Consider the following 17265-nt stretch of genomic DNA (forward strand, 5'->3'; position numbering starts at 1 on the left):
GCAGTGGCAGATTTGTGTTTGGTTGAGCCGATAAAGATCTCAGGAATCAGCTGTCCCTCAAAAGGTCTTTTACTCTAGATTATGGAATTGGCAAACTTCACTTCTTATAAGAATTTAATTCATGTATCACTTGAAGCAATAAATAGAATGGGAAATGCAATCATAAAATGAGAAGTGAGTTAAAATCGTCAAGGCAAGGCCAAACTCTAAGAGGGTACTTTTATCTCTATTCATTTCTATGAGTAATAAGAAGAGGCAACTTGCCTCTCTTTATTAACGACGCCTTCAGAGGCCTTTTACAGTTGTATTTGTATGATACTGGAAAACATGAAAAGATTCATATTGCTAACGAATTCAGAAAGCTAACAGATAATTTAAAAATTAAGTTAGCATGGATGTAGAGAAGAAAAATGCCAGAATAGAAAGTAAATGGTATCAATTTTTCTAGCATTAAAAAAATGAAAACAATAAGAAAAGGAAATCAGTAATATTTCCATAATTATTAGCATTTGTTATGGATAAAAAGTGGCCTTAAATGCATATTACCAAAGATCAAATAATGCTAAAATGATATGATCTCATCGTGTCCAGTGGGTGGCTGGGAAACATGTGAAAATAAGCAAGAGTATGGATGTTTTGTGACTCAAAAGTCCTTACATTTTAGCTTTCCTCACACTACATCCTCTTGCTGTATTATGAGTGATCCATCTTCAGGTCACCCCTACTCTTCCTCTTTCAACACTAAAATTTCATCTATATTACTATGTATATCATTTCATCACATTCCCATTTATATCACCCAGGTCCCCAACCTGAAACAACTCACCTGTCTGTTTTGCAAGACTCTAGTTAGTATCTCCCTTATCCTTTTATAGTCTCTTATTTCCTAAACAATGCTGCCATATAATTTGTGAATTTAAGTTTAATTAATTCATGTCCTACTTAATTACCTTTTAATGGATTGTCATTGCTAGCAGATTATACGCATATGTGGTACATATATCTATATATGAATATATACATATCTATATGTTTGTTTATATGTCTGTACAGATTGTATAATATGCATATATATTCCTCAGCTAGTATTTATTCACCCTGAATTATTTGAGATCTTTTGCAAAAAAACTTCTTGGTTTAACTCTGGAGACTCTTCCTCCACAATTATCTTAATGGAACCTGTGTTGCAGCCAAAGTGAGTTACCAGGAGACTTCTGTACACTCCTTACTCTGTCAGGTGCATGTTTTCGTTCATATAGCTCTCTCCACAGAGAATCCCTACTACTGCAACTCACCTCTAAGTCACTTGCAATTGAAATGATAACTTTCTTCGAGGTGTGTATGAAATGTTACCATTGTATAAAGCTTTCATCCACAAAGCTTTTTCTGCCTACCTGGAAGCGGATGGGGGTGTTCACTCATTTAAAACAATTAGCACTTTATTTATGTTTCTTTTAAAAAAAATTCAACTTTTAAGTTCAGGGATGCAGGATGTGCAGGTTTGTTACATAGGTAAATGTGTGCCATGGTGGTTTGCTGTACAGATCATCCTATCACCCAGGTATTAAGCCCAGCATCCGTCAGCTATTCTTTCTGACCCCCTCTCTCCTCCCACCAACCACCCTTCAACAGGTCCCAGTGTGCGTTGTTCCCTGCCATATGTCCATGTATTCTCATCATTCAGCTTCCACTTATAAGTGAGGACATGCAGTATTTGATTTTCTGGTCCTGTGCTAGTTTGCTAAGAATAATAGCCTCCAGCTCCATCCATGTCCCTGCAAATGACAAGATTCCATTCCTTTTTATGTTTATATAGCATTCCATGATAAATACATACCATATTTTCTTTATCCAGTCTATCATTGATGAGCATTTAGGTTGATCCCATGTCTTTGCTGCTGTGAATAATGTGGCAGTGAACATGTGTGTGCATGTGTCTTTATAATAAAAGGATTTACATTCCCTTGGGTATATACACAGTAATGGGATTGCTGGGTCAAATGGTATTTCTACCTCTACGTCTCTAAGAAATTGTCACAGTCTTCCACAATAGTTGAACCAATTTACACTCCCACCAACAGTGAATAAGCATTCCTTTTTCTCTACAACCTCACCAGCATCTGGTGTTTTTGTTGACTTTTTAGTAATAGCCATTCTGACTGATGCAAGATGGTATCTCATCGTGGTTTTGATTTGCATTTCTCTAATGATCAGTGATGTCGAGTTTTTTTTCATATGCTTGTTGGCTGCATGTGTGTCTTCTTTTGAGAAGTGTCTGCTCGTGTCCTTTATCCACTTTTTAATGGGGTTGTTTGTTTTTTTCTTGTAAATATGTTTAAGTTCCTTATAGATGTTGGATGTTAGACCTTTGTCAGATGCACACATTGCAAAAATTTTCTCACATTCTTGGGTGGTCTCTTTACCCGGTGTTGATAGTTTCTTCTGCTGTGCAGAAGCTCTTTAGTTCAATTAGATCTTATTTGTCAATTTTTGCTTTTTTGCTTTTGGTGTCTTCATCATAAAATCTTTGCCCATGCCTATGTCGTGAAGGGTATTGCCTAGGTATTCTTCTAAGGTTTTTATAGATTGGAGTTTTACGTTTAAGACTTTAATTCATCTTGAGTTGATTTTTGTATATGGTGTAAAGTAGGAGTCCATTTTCAATTTTCTGCATATGGCTAGCTAGTTCTCTTAACACCACTTATTAAATAAAGAATCCTTTCCCTGTTGCTTGTTTTTGTCAGGTTTGTGGAAGACCAGATGGTTGTAGCTGTGTGGTTTTATTTCTAGGTTCTCTATTCTGTTCTATTGGTCTATGTGTGTGTTCTTGTATCAGTACCATGCTGTTTTGGGTAATGTAGCCCTGTAGTATAGTTTGAAGGTGGGTAGCATGATGGCTCCAGCTTTGCTCTTTTTGCTTGGGATGGCCATGGCTATTCAGGCCCTTTTTTAGTTCCATATGAATTTTTAAAATAGTTTTTTCTAGTTGTTTGAAGAATCTAATGATAGGAATAGCATTGAATCTATAAATTGCTTTGAGCGGTATGGCCATTTTAATGATATTGGTTCTTCCTATCCATGAGCATGGAATGTCTTTCCATTTGTTTGTGTCATCTCTGATTTCTTTGAGAAGTGTTTTGTAGTTCTCCTTGTAGAGATCTTTCACGTCCCTGGTGAGCTGTATTCTTAGGTATATTATTCTTTTGTGGTAACTTTGAATGGAAGTGTATTTGCGACTTGGCTCTAGGCTTGTCTGTTGGTGTATAGGAATGCTAGTGATTGTTGCACATTGATTTTGTATCCTGAGAATTTGTTGAAGTTGCTTATCAGCTTAAGAAGCTTTTGGGCTGAGACAATGAGTTTTCCAGATATAGGATCTTATCATCTGGAAACAAAGATAGTTTGACTTCCTCTCTTCCTATTTGAATACTTTTATTTCTTTCTCTTGACTGATTGCCCTGGTAAGAACTTTCAATATTTTGTTGAATAGGAGTGGTGAGAGAGGCCAACCTTGTCTTGTGCCAGTTTTCAAGGGGAGTGCTTCCAGGTTTTATCCATTTAGTACGATATTGACTGTGGGTTTGTCATATATGGTTCTTATTATTTTAAGGCTTGATTCTTCAATACTTAGCTTATTGAGAGTTTTTAACACGAATGGATGTTGAAATTTATTGAAGGCCTTTTCTGCATCTTTTCAGATAATCATGTAGTTTTTGTCTTCAGTTCTGTTTATGTGATAAATCACATTTTTTGATTTGCCTGTGTTTAGCCAACCTTACATCCCAGGGTTGAAGCCTACTTGATAGTGGTGAATAAACTTTTAGATGTGCTGCTGGATTTGCCAGTATTTTGTTGAGATTTTTGCATTGATGTTCATCAAGGATATTGGCCTGAAGTTTTCTTTTTTTTGTTGTACCTCTGTCACGTTTTGGTATCAGGATGATGCTGGCCTCATAGAATGAGTTAGGGAAGAGTCCCTTCTTTTTCTTCTTCTTCTTCTTCTTCTTTTTTTTTTTTTTTTTTTTTTGAGATAGAGTCTCGCCCTATCACCCAGGCTGGAGTGCAATGGCACAACCTCGGCTCACTGCAACCTCCTGCCTCAGCCTCCCAAATAGGTGGGATTACAGGCACCCACCACCACGCCCAGCTAATCTTTGTATTTTTAGTAGATACAGGGTTTCATCATGTTGGCCAAGCTGGTGATGAACTCCTGACCCCATGATCTGCCTGCCTTGGCCTCCCAAAGTGCAGGGATTATGGGTGTGAGCCACCACAGCCCTTCTTCACAATTTTTTTAAAAAATAGTTTCAGTAGGACTGGTACAGCCTTTTTTTTTTTTTTTTTTTTCCACCCGTCTGGTACAATTAAGCTGTGAATCTGTCTGGTTCTGGAATTTTTTTGGTTGGTAGGGTATTTATTACTGCCTCAATTTTAGAACTCATTATTGGTCTATTCATGGATTTAATTTCTTCCTGGTTCAGTCTTGTAAGTGTGCAGATGTCCAGGAATATATCTATTTCTTCCAGATTTTCTAATTTATGTCCAGAGGTGTTCATAATATCCTTTGATGGTTGTTTGTACTTCTGTGGGGTCAGTGGTAATATCCCCCTTATCATTTCTGATTGTGTTTATTTGAATCTTCTCTCTTTTCTTTATTAGTCTGGCTAATGGTCTATCTATTTTATTAATTTTCTTTAAAAAATCAGCACTTGGTTTGTTAATCTTTTGAAAGGTTTTACGTGTCTCTATCTCCTTCAGTTCTGCTCTTGTCTTGGTTATTTCTTGTCTTCTGCCAGCTTTGGGGTTTATTTGCTCTTGGTTCTTTAGTTGTTTTACTTGTGATGTTAGGTTGTTAACTCGAGATCTTTCTAGCTTTTTGATGTAAGCATTTAGTGCTATAAATTTTCCTCTTAAAACTGCTTTACTTTCATCCCAGAGATTCTGATACATTGTGTCTTTGTACTCATTAGTTTCAAAGAACTTCTTGATTTCGGCCTTAATTTCATTATTTACTCAAAGGTGATTCAGGAGAAGGTTGTTCAATTTTCTTGTAGTTGTATGATTTTGAGTGAATTTCTTAAGCTTGAGTTCTAATTTAATAGTGCTATTATCTGAGAGACTGTTATGATTTCAGTTCTTCTGCATTTGCTGAAGAGTGTTTTGCTTCCAATTGTGTGATAAATTTTAGAAGAAGTGCCATGTGGCAATAAGAAGAATGTATATTCTGTTGTTTTGGGGTGGAGAGTTCTGTAGACATCTATTAGGTCCACTTGATCCAGAGCTGAGTTCAGATCCTGAATATCTTTGTTAAATTTCTGTCAGAATGATCTGTCTAATATTGTCAGTGGGGTGTTACAGTCTCCCACTATTGTGTAGGAGTCTAAGTGTCCTTGAAGGTTTCTAAGAACTTGCTTTATGAATCTGGGTGCTCCTGTATTGAGTGCATATATATTTAAGATAGTTACCTCTTCTTGTTGAATTGAACCTTTTACTATTACGTATGGCTTTCTTTATCTTTTTTTATCTTTGTTGGTTTAAAGTTTGTTTTGTCAGAAACTAGGATTGTAACCACTGGTTTGTTCTTTTTCATTTGCTTGGTAAATTTTCCTCCATCCCTTTATTTTAAGACTATGTGTATCTTTGCATGTGAGATGGGTCTCCTGAAGACAACATACCAATGGATCTTGCTTCTTTATCTAGCTTGCCATTCTGTGTCTTTTAATTGGGCCATTTAGTCCCTTTACATTTAAGGTTAGTATTATTATGTGTGGATTTGATCCTGTCATCATGATGCTAGCTTGGTGTTTTACAGGCTTGTTTATATGGTTGCTTCATAGTGTCGCTGCTCTGTGTACTTCAGTGTGTTTTTTGTAGTGGCTGGTGACAGCTTTTTCTTTCCATATTTAGTGCTTCCTTCAGGAGCTCTTGTAAGGCAGGCCTGGTGGAAATGAATTCCTTCAGCATTTTCTTCTTTGAAAAGGATCTTATTTCTTCTTCACTGATTAAGCTTAGTTTGGCTGGATATGAAATTGTGGGTTGGAATTTCTTTTCCTTAGGAATGTTGAATATTGACCCATATCTCTTCTGCCTTGTAGGGTTTCCACTGAGAGATCCACTGTTAGTCTGATGGGCTTTCCTTTTTAGGTGACCTAACCTTTCTTTCTGTCTGCCTTTAACATTTTTTCTTTCATTTTGACTTTGGAGAATCTGATGATTATGTGTCTTAGGGATTATCTTCTCATGTAGTATCTTACCAGGGTTCTCTGCATTTCCTGAATTTGAATGTTGACTGTCTAGCCAGGTTGGGGAAGTTTTTCTGGATGATACGCTGAAATATGTTTTCTGAGTTGGTTCCATTCTCCATGTCTCTTTTGAGTACCTCAATCAGGTATAGATTCAGTCCCTTACATAATCCCATCCCGTATTTCTTTGAGGTTTTGTTTATTCTTTTTCATTCTTTTTTCTCTATTCCTGTCTGCCTGTTTTATTTCAGAAAGATAGTCTTCGAGCTATGAGATTTTTTTCTCCACTTGGTCTATTCTGCTATCGATACTTGTGATTGCATTGTGAAGTTCTTGTAGTGTGTTTTTCAGCTATGTCAGGTCAGTTATATTTCTCTTTGTACTGGCTATTTTGCCTGTCACCACCTGCATCATTTTATCATGATTCTTAGCTTTCTTGCATTGGGCTATAATGTGCTCCTTTAGCTCAGGGAAGTTCATTTTCATCTACATTCTGAAGTCTTCATCTGTCATTTCCATCATCTCAGCTTCAGCCCCATTTCAAATCCTTGCTAGAGTCATTTGGAGGAAATGAGGCTCTCTCGCTTTTTCAGTTTTCAGTGTTTCTGTGCTGATTCTTTCTCATCATTGTAGGCTTATCTAACTTCAATATTAGAGGTTGCTGACCTTTGGATGGGATTTTTGTGTTTTGTTGTTGTTGTTGTTTGTTTTTCTTTGAACAGTCTGGCCATTCTTCTGTAGCGCTGCTGCAGTTTGCTGGGTGATCCACTCCAGACCCTAGTCACTGCAGTTTTTCTAGTACCTGGAGGTATCACCAGTGAAGGCTGCAAAATAGCAAAAATGGCAACCTGCCCCTTCCTGTGGGAGCTCTGTCCCGGGGGAATACTGACCTGTCGCCAGCCTGAACGCACCTGTAGGAGGTCTCACCCAGTCAGGAGGAACAGGATCAGGGACCTGCTTAAAGAAGCAGTCTAGCTGCGTTTTGGCAGAGCAGCTGTGCTGTGTTGGGGATCCCTTCAGCCCCTGATCACTTTGGGCTCTCCAAGGCCCGCAAGCTGGACTGGGTGAAAAGCCCAAACAGCAAAGGCATTGGCTGGCCTTGCCCCCTGGGCAATCCATCCCAGGGAGAAATTAGAACTCTGTCAGCCGTAGAACATGGGTAGGGGTGGCTGGAGGCCCTGGCTGGGAGGATCCGCCCAGCAAAGAGGAATGGATCAGGGTCCCATTTAAAGAAGCAGCATTGCCACACCTCAACATAAGAGCTGTGTCATGCTGGAGAACTGCCTCTGCCTCGATCAGCTTGGACTTTCCAAAGTCCACAGGCTGGAATGGCTGAGTTGTCCAAACAACAAAGGTGGCAGCTTGCCCTTCTGCCCAGGAAGTGTGTCCCAAGGAGAGATCAGAGCTCTGTCCAAAGAATATGGGCAGGCATGGCTTGAGGCCCTGGCTGGGAGGTTCCACTCAGTGAGGAGTAATGGATCGGGGTCCCACTTAAAGAAGTAGTCTGGCCATGTTTTGTTAAACAAGCTGTGCTGTGCTGGGAAGTCTCTTCCTTGTCTGGACCCTTTGGACTCTCCAAAGCCTGCGGGCTGGAATCTCCACAGCCTGCGGGCTGGAATCTCCAAAGCCTGCGGGCTGGAATAGCTGAGTTGTCCAAACAGCAAAGATGGTGGCCTTCCCTTCCCTTCCTCTGGGGACTCTGTCCTGTCTCAGTCAGGCTCTACCCTATTGCCAGTGGCTGGCTGGAATTCCAAGCTAGTCTTATCTTGTGAGGTGCCATGGAAGTAGGGCCCACATACTGACGCTGATTGGTCCCCTGGATTCAGCTCCCTTCCTAGGGATATGTATGAACCTCCCACCTTGCCTGAGTTGCAGTTGGGGATTCCGGAGCCATTGTATGTAAAGCTCCTGGGTCTCTGTGTGTGCTTAAGCAGGTGCTCTGCTGAGACTCCACACAGCCCTGGGTGTCGGACCCAAGACCCTGGTGGAGTGGGCTCACAAGGGGATCTTCTGATCTGAGGGTTGCACTGTGACTTCCCAGGGTTGCACATTCACTCCCTGCTTCCCTTGGTTGGGAGGTGGGTATTCCCTTGGCGACATATCACTATCACTCTTGGGAAGGCCATTGCCCTGCCCAGCTTTTCTTTATTTTTTGTGGGTTGAGTTGTTTCCCTGATCAGTTCCACTGCAAGTACCTGAATATTCCAGCTGAAGGTGCTATATCCTCTTGATCCTTTCATTCCTCTCTGTGACTGCAACACACTGCAGCTGCTTCTAATCTGCCATCCTGGTCCCCTCCTTATTTATTCTTCTTAAGCTACATTTGGCTTTCTATTTATTGTCTTAAAGATCTTTTACATTACAAATCAGAAGTCCTACTACGTTTTCTTTCTTTTGCTATGGGAGACTCGATGGCTTACATATATGAAGCCCAAAATAAGTGCTTGTGAAATATTTGTGAAATCAAATAGAAACCAACAGTACAAATGCATAGAATATAGTGAATTATTCTTGCTTTCCTTTTCACGAGGATTGACTCTTTGTATAGACTATGAGGAATATCATGGAGAAGCTACTCAATCTTAAAAATTGAAGGATATAAAACATATAAATGTTTAAAAAAAATTCATTATTTTATATTTGCAGAGCTCGGCTGACAAAATTAGACCAGATCATTTGCCCTCTTTTTGTTCCCCAGAGAGGTGCCTGCTAAGTGGCAGGAAACAGAGCTAATGGATTACAGTATAGCTGCTTTTATTTTTACTCCGCAGAGAATCCATGTTATTGCATATGTTTATAGTTTATTGATTTTTATTGCTGTATAACATTCTTTATGTACTTATGGTTTTCAGTCAATTATCTATATTTTGCTTGTTTGTTCACTGTTGTGACCCAAAGACAAGATTGATAATATTAATACAAGCATCTGGTGTCTCTTCTGCCATTTTAAAGGCCTAGTTCCGCAGTTGGCTTTTCTTTTAATGAAAAGGTAGAAAACAAACTATGAGTACATGGGCAGGATATATAGCGTCACAAGTCTTACTTTAGGTGGGGTCGGGGGCGGGGGAAATGGAACAGGCAATTGGGAGCTCTGAAGAGCTCAGAATTTCCCTGCAGCCTTGTCCTGTACATTTCTAGTTAAAAAATGTATCTGCTCTGGCATTTCCTTCAGTATAATCCCAATTATTTTATGCCTTCAAGAAATTCACCAAAATTGATAGTCCATTGATATAATCTCATTCTCACTTGTGTTATAGATTTATTCCTTTTAGTACATTATTTTTGTATTTAGTGGGATATTAGAAAATAGATAAATTATACACTTGGGAAACCCCTCCCATTTTGGACAAGATATTCGTCTGTATTTTTTAAAAAGAAATTATAGAAATATATATATTATTTAATGAGTATTTAGACATAAAGAATAATATCATATTGAAATTTCATATGTTGCCTATAACACTGCTCATGTTGGGTTGAAAGCACCCTATGGAACTACCAATAGCAGTAGAAATACTCTTTATTATGAAGATGTATCTTTTACTTAATCTTGACATTTAAGTATTCATAGATTTCTCATTCTCTCTCTCTCTCTATATATATATGTATACATATACATATATAGTCTCTCTGTGTCTCTCTCTATGCATATTTGTTTACTTCTTGTCTTATCTTCTACTGCTCATGAGACTGCTGACAAATTATCCTATACTGTGCTCAAAGAAACAATATAATTAGAATTTAGGTAAATGCAAACAGCAATAAAAACTAAAACAGCATTGTTCTAAGCCTGGGAATTTGGAATTTCCAGCCTCCACTTTTTCCTTTCCTCACTATTTTGACAGTTAGATGTAAAATTCAATAGGACATCTGTTGCAAAGGATGAAGTATTGTGGTGTTTTTAAAATACTTTTTTGTGGGAATTACTATTGACTGATGATATCCAATCAAAACTCTATTGTCTCATTTCAGTAAGGGTAACAGGAGGGACCTATGTTCATCCGAAAAAAATGTGTACCTGGGCAAGGACTTCATGTCTAAAACACCAAAAGCAATGGCAACAAAAGCCAAACTTGACAAATGGAATCTAATTAAACTAAAGAGCTTCTGCACAGCAAAAGAAACTACCATCAGAGTGAACAGGCAACCTACAAAATGGGAGAAAATTTTCGCAACCTGCTCATCTGACAAAGGGCTAATATCCGGAATCTACAATGAACTTAAACAAATTTACAAGAAAAAAACAAACAACCCCATCAAAAAGTGGGCGAAGGATATGAACAGACACTTCTCAAAAGAAGACATTTATGCAGCCAAAAGACACATGAAAAAATGCTCATCATCACTGGCCATCAGAGAAATGCAAATCAAAACCATAATGAGATACCATCTCACACCAGTTAGAATGGCAATCATTAAAAAGTCAGGAAACAACAGGTGCTGGAGAGGATGTGGAGAAATAGGAACACTTTTACACTGTCGGTGGGACGGTAAGCTAGTTCAACCATTGTGGAAGTCAGTGTGGTCATTCCTTAGGGATCTAGAACTAGAAATACCATTTGATCCAGCCATCTCATTACTGGGTGTATACCCAAATGACTATAAATTATGCTGCTATAAAGACACATGCACACGTATGTTTATTGCGGCACTATTCACAATAGCAAAGACTTGGAACCAACCCAAATGTCCAACAATGATAGACTGGATTAAGCAAATGTGGCACATATACACCATAGAATACTATGCAGCCATAAAAAATGATGAGTTCATGTCCTTTGTAGGGACATGGATGAAACTGGAAATCATCATTCTCAGTAAACTATCGCAAGGACAAAAAGCCAAATACCACATGTTCTCACTCATAGATGGGATTTGAACAATGAGAACACATGGACACAGGAAGGGGAACATCACACTCTGGGGACTGTTTTGGGGTTGGGGGAGGGGTGAGGGATAGCATCAGGAGATATACCTAATGCTAAATGATGAGTTAATCGGTGCAGCACACCAGCATGGCACATGTATACATATGTAACTAACCTGCACATTGTGCACATGTACCCTAAAACTTAAAGTATAATAATAATAAAAAATTAAAAAATAAAAAATAAAAATAAAAATAAAAATAAACTGATTAAAGGCAAAAAAAAAAAATGTGTAGCTGGAATCAAGCTTTGGAAGAATTTTCTCAAAACATTTAACCTACGGAGGAGGTGAAGCAAGATGGCTGAATAGAAGCCTCCAATGATCATTCTCCCCAAAGGAACACCAAATTCAACATCTATCCACATTAAAAAGACATCTTCAGGCCAGGAACAGTGGCTCACACCTGTAATCCCAGCACTTTGGGAGGCTGAGGTGGGCAGATCACGAGGTCAGGAGATCGAAACCATCCTGGCTAACATGGTGAAATCGCATCTCTACTAAAAATACAAAAGAAATTAGCCAGGCATGGTGGCGGGCAGCTGTAGTCCCAGTTACTCGGGAGGCTGAGGAAGGAGAATGGTGTGAACTCGGGAGGTAGAGCTTGCAGTGAGCCGAGATCGCACCACTGCATTCCAGCCTGGGCAACAGAGTGAGATTCCATGTCAAAAAAAAAAAGGAAAACAAACAAACAAACAAACAAAAAGCCTTCATAAGAACCAAAATTCTGGTGAGTAATCACAGTATCTGGTTACAACTTCATATCATTAAAAGATGTGCTAAGGAGGGTAGGAAACACAGTTTTGAATTGCTGATGTCACCCCTCACATATCCTCTGGCAGCAGCACTATGGCAAGGAGAAAGGATACATGTGCTTAGGGGAGGGAGAGAACACTGATTGTGGGACTTTTCATTGGAACTCTGTGCTGGCCTGTCAGAGAGGAAAGCAACACCAGGCAGAACTCAGTGCCCACAGAGGAAACATTTAGACCAGTCATAGCCAGCACGGAATTGCTCATCCCAACAGTTGGTACCTGAGTTCTGGCAAGCCTCGATATTACAGTCTAAAGTGCTCTGTCATCTTAAATAAACTTGAAAGGCAGTCTAGGCCACAAGGACCATAATTCCTGGGCAAGTCCTACTGCTGTGTTAGACTAAGAGCCAGTAGACCTGAGGGGCTTGCAACCTAGTGAGAAACCAGCTGCGGTGACCAAGCAAGTGTTTGTGCCACTCCTCCCCCAACCCCAGGTTGTACATTCTTGCAGATCCAGGAATGACTGCAAATCCAGGAATCATTCCTTCCTTCCAATTGAGGAGCAGAAAGGAAAAAGTAAAGAGGACTTTGATCTGCAATTTGGATACCAGCTCAATCAGAGTAGGATAAGGCACCAGGAGGCCCCAGTTCCAGGTCCAAGTTCCTGGATGACATTTCTAGACACACCCTGGGCCAGAAAGGAACCTGCTGCCTTGAAGGGAAGAAACCAGTCCTAGCAGGATTCATCCCTTGCTATTTAAAGTGCTCTTGGGCCCTGAATAGTCATCAGTGGTACCCAGGCAGTACTCACCATGGGCCTTGGGTAAGACTCAGAGATGTGCTGGTTTCAGATGTGACCCATTACATTCACAGCTGTGGTGGCTATGGTGGAACATTCATTCTGCTTGAGGAAAAAAAGCGGAAGAATAAAGGAGACTTTGTCTTGCAGCTTAGGTACCAGTTTGGCCACAGGGGGATAGAGTACTAAGCAGGATCTTGTGGTCTCTGAGTCTAGGCTTTGGCTCTTGGATGGCATTTCTGGTCCTTTATCAGCCAGAGGGATACCCACTGCTCTGAAAGAGAGTCCCAGACTTGGCAGCATTCACCACAAGCTGACTAATGAGCCTTTGCGTTTGGATTACATTACTGGATACATTAGCAGTAGCCAGGCAGTACTCATCATGGGACTGGGGCAGTAGTAGCCATGAGGAGAGACACCTCTAATTGTAGAAAGGAAAGAGAATAGTGAGAAAGACTTTGTCTTGTGGCTTGGGTGCAAGTTCAGCCACAGAACAGAAAACCAGGTAAATTCTTAAGGTTTCTGACTTTAGGTCCTGGCTCCCACATAGCATCTATGAATCCACCTGTGGATGAGGGAAACTCACTGCCCTGAAGGGAAGGAAAGAATACTGGAGGGCTTTGCCACCTGCTCTTTGTAAAGCTCTAAGGCCTTGAGTGAACATAGGCAGTAGACAGGTAGTGGTTATCATGGGCCTTGGGTATGACCCAGTGCTGTGCTGGCTTCATTTCTAACCCAGCACAGCCCCAGTAGTGTACGGCACCCAAACCCCAGCTTCAGGCAGCTCAGCAGAGTGACAGAGACACCATTTGTTTTGGAGAAAGTAAGGGAAGAGAACAAGAGTCTCTACCAGATAACCCCGGGAATTCTTCCAGATCTTATCCAAGACCACCAAGGTTTTACCTCTTTGTGAGAACCACAGTGTTACTTGGCTTGGATTGCCTCCTAATACAGATATAGCTGTAGTGACCAAAAACTTAGATTAAAACACCCAAGTTCCTTCAAATACCCATAAAGTCTTCCCAAGAAGGATGGGTACAAATAAGCCCAGACTGCAAAGACAATAATAAATACCAGACATTGAAAGACATCCAAAAGCTTCAAGACAATCCAGAAAATCATGACCTACCAAATGAACTAAGTAAGACACCAGGAATCCATCCATGAGAAGCAGAGATATGTGACCTTTCAAACAGTGAATTCAAAATAGCTGCTTTGAGGAAACTCCACGAATTTTGAGATAACACACAAAAAAAGGACTCAGAATCCCGTCAGATAAATTTAACAAAGTGACTGAAATAATTTAAAAGAATCAAGCAGAAATTCTGGAGTTGAAAAATGCAATTGAAATAAATAGAACTGATCAAGCATAAGAAAGTATTAGTGAGCTTGAAGACAGGATATTTGAAAATACACCATCAGAGGAGATGGAAGAAAAAAATAATACAAAAGAATGAAGCATGCCTAAAAGATGTAGAAAATAGCCTTAAAAGAGAAAATCTAAGAGGTATTGGCCTTAAGGAGTAGATAAAAAGAGAGATGGGGTAGAAAGTTTATTCAAAGGGATAATAACAGAGAACTTCTCAAACCTACAGAAAGATGTCAATATCCAAGTACAAGAAGGTTATAGAACACCAAATATATTTAACCTAAAGAAGCCTACCTAAAGACATTTAGCAATCAAACTCCCTAAGGTCAAAAATAAAGAAATAATTCTAAAAGCAGCAAGAGAAAATTAAAAAAAATAACATACAATGGAGCTCCGATATGTCTTGCAGCAGACTTTTCAGTAGAAACCTTACAGGCCAGGAGAGAGTGGCATGACATACTTGAAGTGCTGAAGAAAAAAACTTTAATCTTAGAATAATACAAACAGTGAAGATATCCTTCAAACATGAAGGAGAAATAACGATTTTCCCAGACAAACAAAAGTTGAGGGAGTTAACCAACATCAGACCTGTCCTATAATAAATGCTAAAGGGAGTTCTTCAATCTGACGGAAAAGAACATTAATGAGCAATAAGAAATAATGTGAAGATGCAAGACTCACTGGTAGTAGTAAGTACACAGAGAAACAGAACAACACTGTAATTGTGGCATATAATGTATGGCATATAATGTAAATGTGGCATACTCACATCTTGAATAGAAAGACTAAATATGAAATGATCAATAATCAAAACTACAACTTTTCAAGCATAGACAGTACAATAAGATACAAATAGAAACAATAAAAAATTGAAAAGTGGGGAGATAAGGTGAATTGTATTTGTTTATCTTTGTTGATTTGTTTGTTTGCCTATGCAATCAGTGTTAATTTATCATTAGTTTAAAGTAATGGGTTATAAGACAGTATTGGCAAGCTTCATGGCAATCTCAAATCACAAAACCTTCACCAGATACACAAAAAAATAAAAATCAAGAAATTAAAACATGCCACCAAAGAAAAATCACCTTCACTAAATGGAAAACAAGAAGGAAGAAAAGAACAGAAGACAGAATACCACCAAAAAAAACCAGAAAACAAATAAGAAAATGGCAAGAGTAAGACCTTACTGATGAACAATAACATGGAATATAAATAGACTAAACTCTCCAATCAAAAGATATATAGTGGCTGAATAGATTTTTTTAAAAAGACCCAATGATTTGTTGCATACAGGAAACACACCTCACCTATAAAGACACACACAGATTGAAAATAATGGGATGGAAAAAGATGTTGCATGCAAATGGAAACAAAAAAAAGGAGGAATAGCTACATTTATATCAGACAACATAGATTTTAAGGCAAAAAGTATAAAAGGGCACTAAGAAGGTTATGCGATTATAAAATGGTCAACTCAGCAATAAGATATAATTATTGTAAATATATATGCAGTCAACACTAGAGCACCCAGATATATAAAGCAAATATTACTAGAGCTGAAGAGAGAGATAGACCCCAATACAATAATAGCTGGAGACTTCAACATCCCACTTTCAGCATTGGACAGATCTTTCAGACACAAAATCAACAAAGAAACATTAAATGTGATTTGCCCTATAGACCAAATGGACCTAATAGATATTTGCAGAACAATTCATCCAACACTTGCAGAATACACATTATTCTCCTATGCACATAGATCACTCTCAAGGATAGACTATATGTTATGGCACAAAACAAGTCTCAAAGAATTTTAAAAAAATGAAATAATATCAAGTATCATCTCTTAACATAATGGAATAAAATTAGAAGTCAATAACAAGAGGAACTCTGGAAACTATGCAAGCACATAGAAATTAAACAATATGTACCTGAATGACCAGTAAGTCAATGAAGAAAACTGAAAATTTTCTTGAAACAAATAAAAATGAAAATGCAACATACCAAAACCTATAGGATGCAGCAAAATTGGTATTAAGAAAGTTTATAGCCATAAGTGTCTACATACAAAAACATAGATAAACTTCAAATAAACAACAGAACAATGCATCCTAAAGAATTAGAAAAGCAAGAGCAAACCAAATCCAAAATTAGTAGAAGGAAATAAACAATAAAAATTAGAGCAGAAATAAATGAAAAAGAAAAAAGGAAAACAATGCAAAAATCAAGGAAATGAGAAGTTGGTTTTAGAGAAGGATAAACAAAATTGACAAACCATTAGCCAGACTACCTAAGAAAAAAAGACAGAAAACCCAAATAAATAAAATCAGAGATGAAAAAGGAGACATTACAATTGATACCACAGAAATGCAAATGATTATTAGGGACTACTATGAGTAACCATATGTAAATAAATTTGAAAATGTAGAAGAAATGGATAAAATCCTAGATACCACCTCCCAAGATTGAACCATGCAGAAATCCAAAACCTGATCAGACCAATAACAAGTAAGGAGACTGAAGCTTTAATAAGAAGTCTCCAAACAAAGAAAAACCCGTCAGATAAATTTAACGAACAGACTGAAATAATTTAAAATAATTTAAAAGAATCAGGCAGAAATTCTGGAGCTAATATATTAGATATTAGATACTATTCAGCCATTAAAAAGTATGCTCCTTTCATTTGCAACAACATGTATAAAACTGGAGGTCTTTGTGTTAAGTAAAATTAGTCAGGCACAGAAAGACAAACTTTGCATGTTCTCACTTATTTGTGGGAGCTAAAAATTAAAACATCGAACTCATGGAGATAGAGTAGAAGAATGTCTACCAGAGGTTGGTGAGGATAGTAGGCAGGAAGGAGTGGTTATGGTTAATGGGCACAAAAATATAGTTAAGTAGAATGAATGAGATGTAGTATTTGATAGCACAACATTGTGACTACAGTCAACAATAACTTATTGTACATTTAAAAATAACAGAGTATAATCGGATTGTTTGTAACACAAAGAAAGAATAAATGCTTGAGGCAATTGATAACCCATTTACCCTGATCTGATTATTATGAATTGTATGCCTCTATTAAAATATCTCATGTACCCCATAAATATATACCACCTACTACGTACCCACAAAATTATTTTAAAATTTTTTAAAAGTTCATTTATAAGATGTG

General features: G+C 38.3%; 1 protein-coding gene across 1 annotated transcript in view; it reads left to right on the forward strand.

Annotated features, from left to right (window-relative positions):
- LOC109026182 (olfactory receptor 5H14-like) overlaps nt 1-17265 on the forward strand; it is a 229512-nt gene that overhangs the window by 51929 nt on the left and 160318 nt on the right. The gene's annotated exons all lie outside the window — the stretch shown is intronic.

The sequence above is a fragment of the Gorilla gorilla genome, chromosome 2, assembly GCF_029281585.2.
Source record: "Gorilla gorilla gorilla isolate KB3781 chromosome 2, NHGRI_mGorGor1-v2.1_pri, whole genome shotgun sequence".
Classification (NCBI taxonomy): Eukaryota; Metazoa; Chordata; class Mammalia; order Primates; family Hominidae; genus Gorilla; species Gorilla gorilla.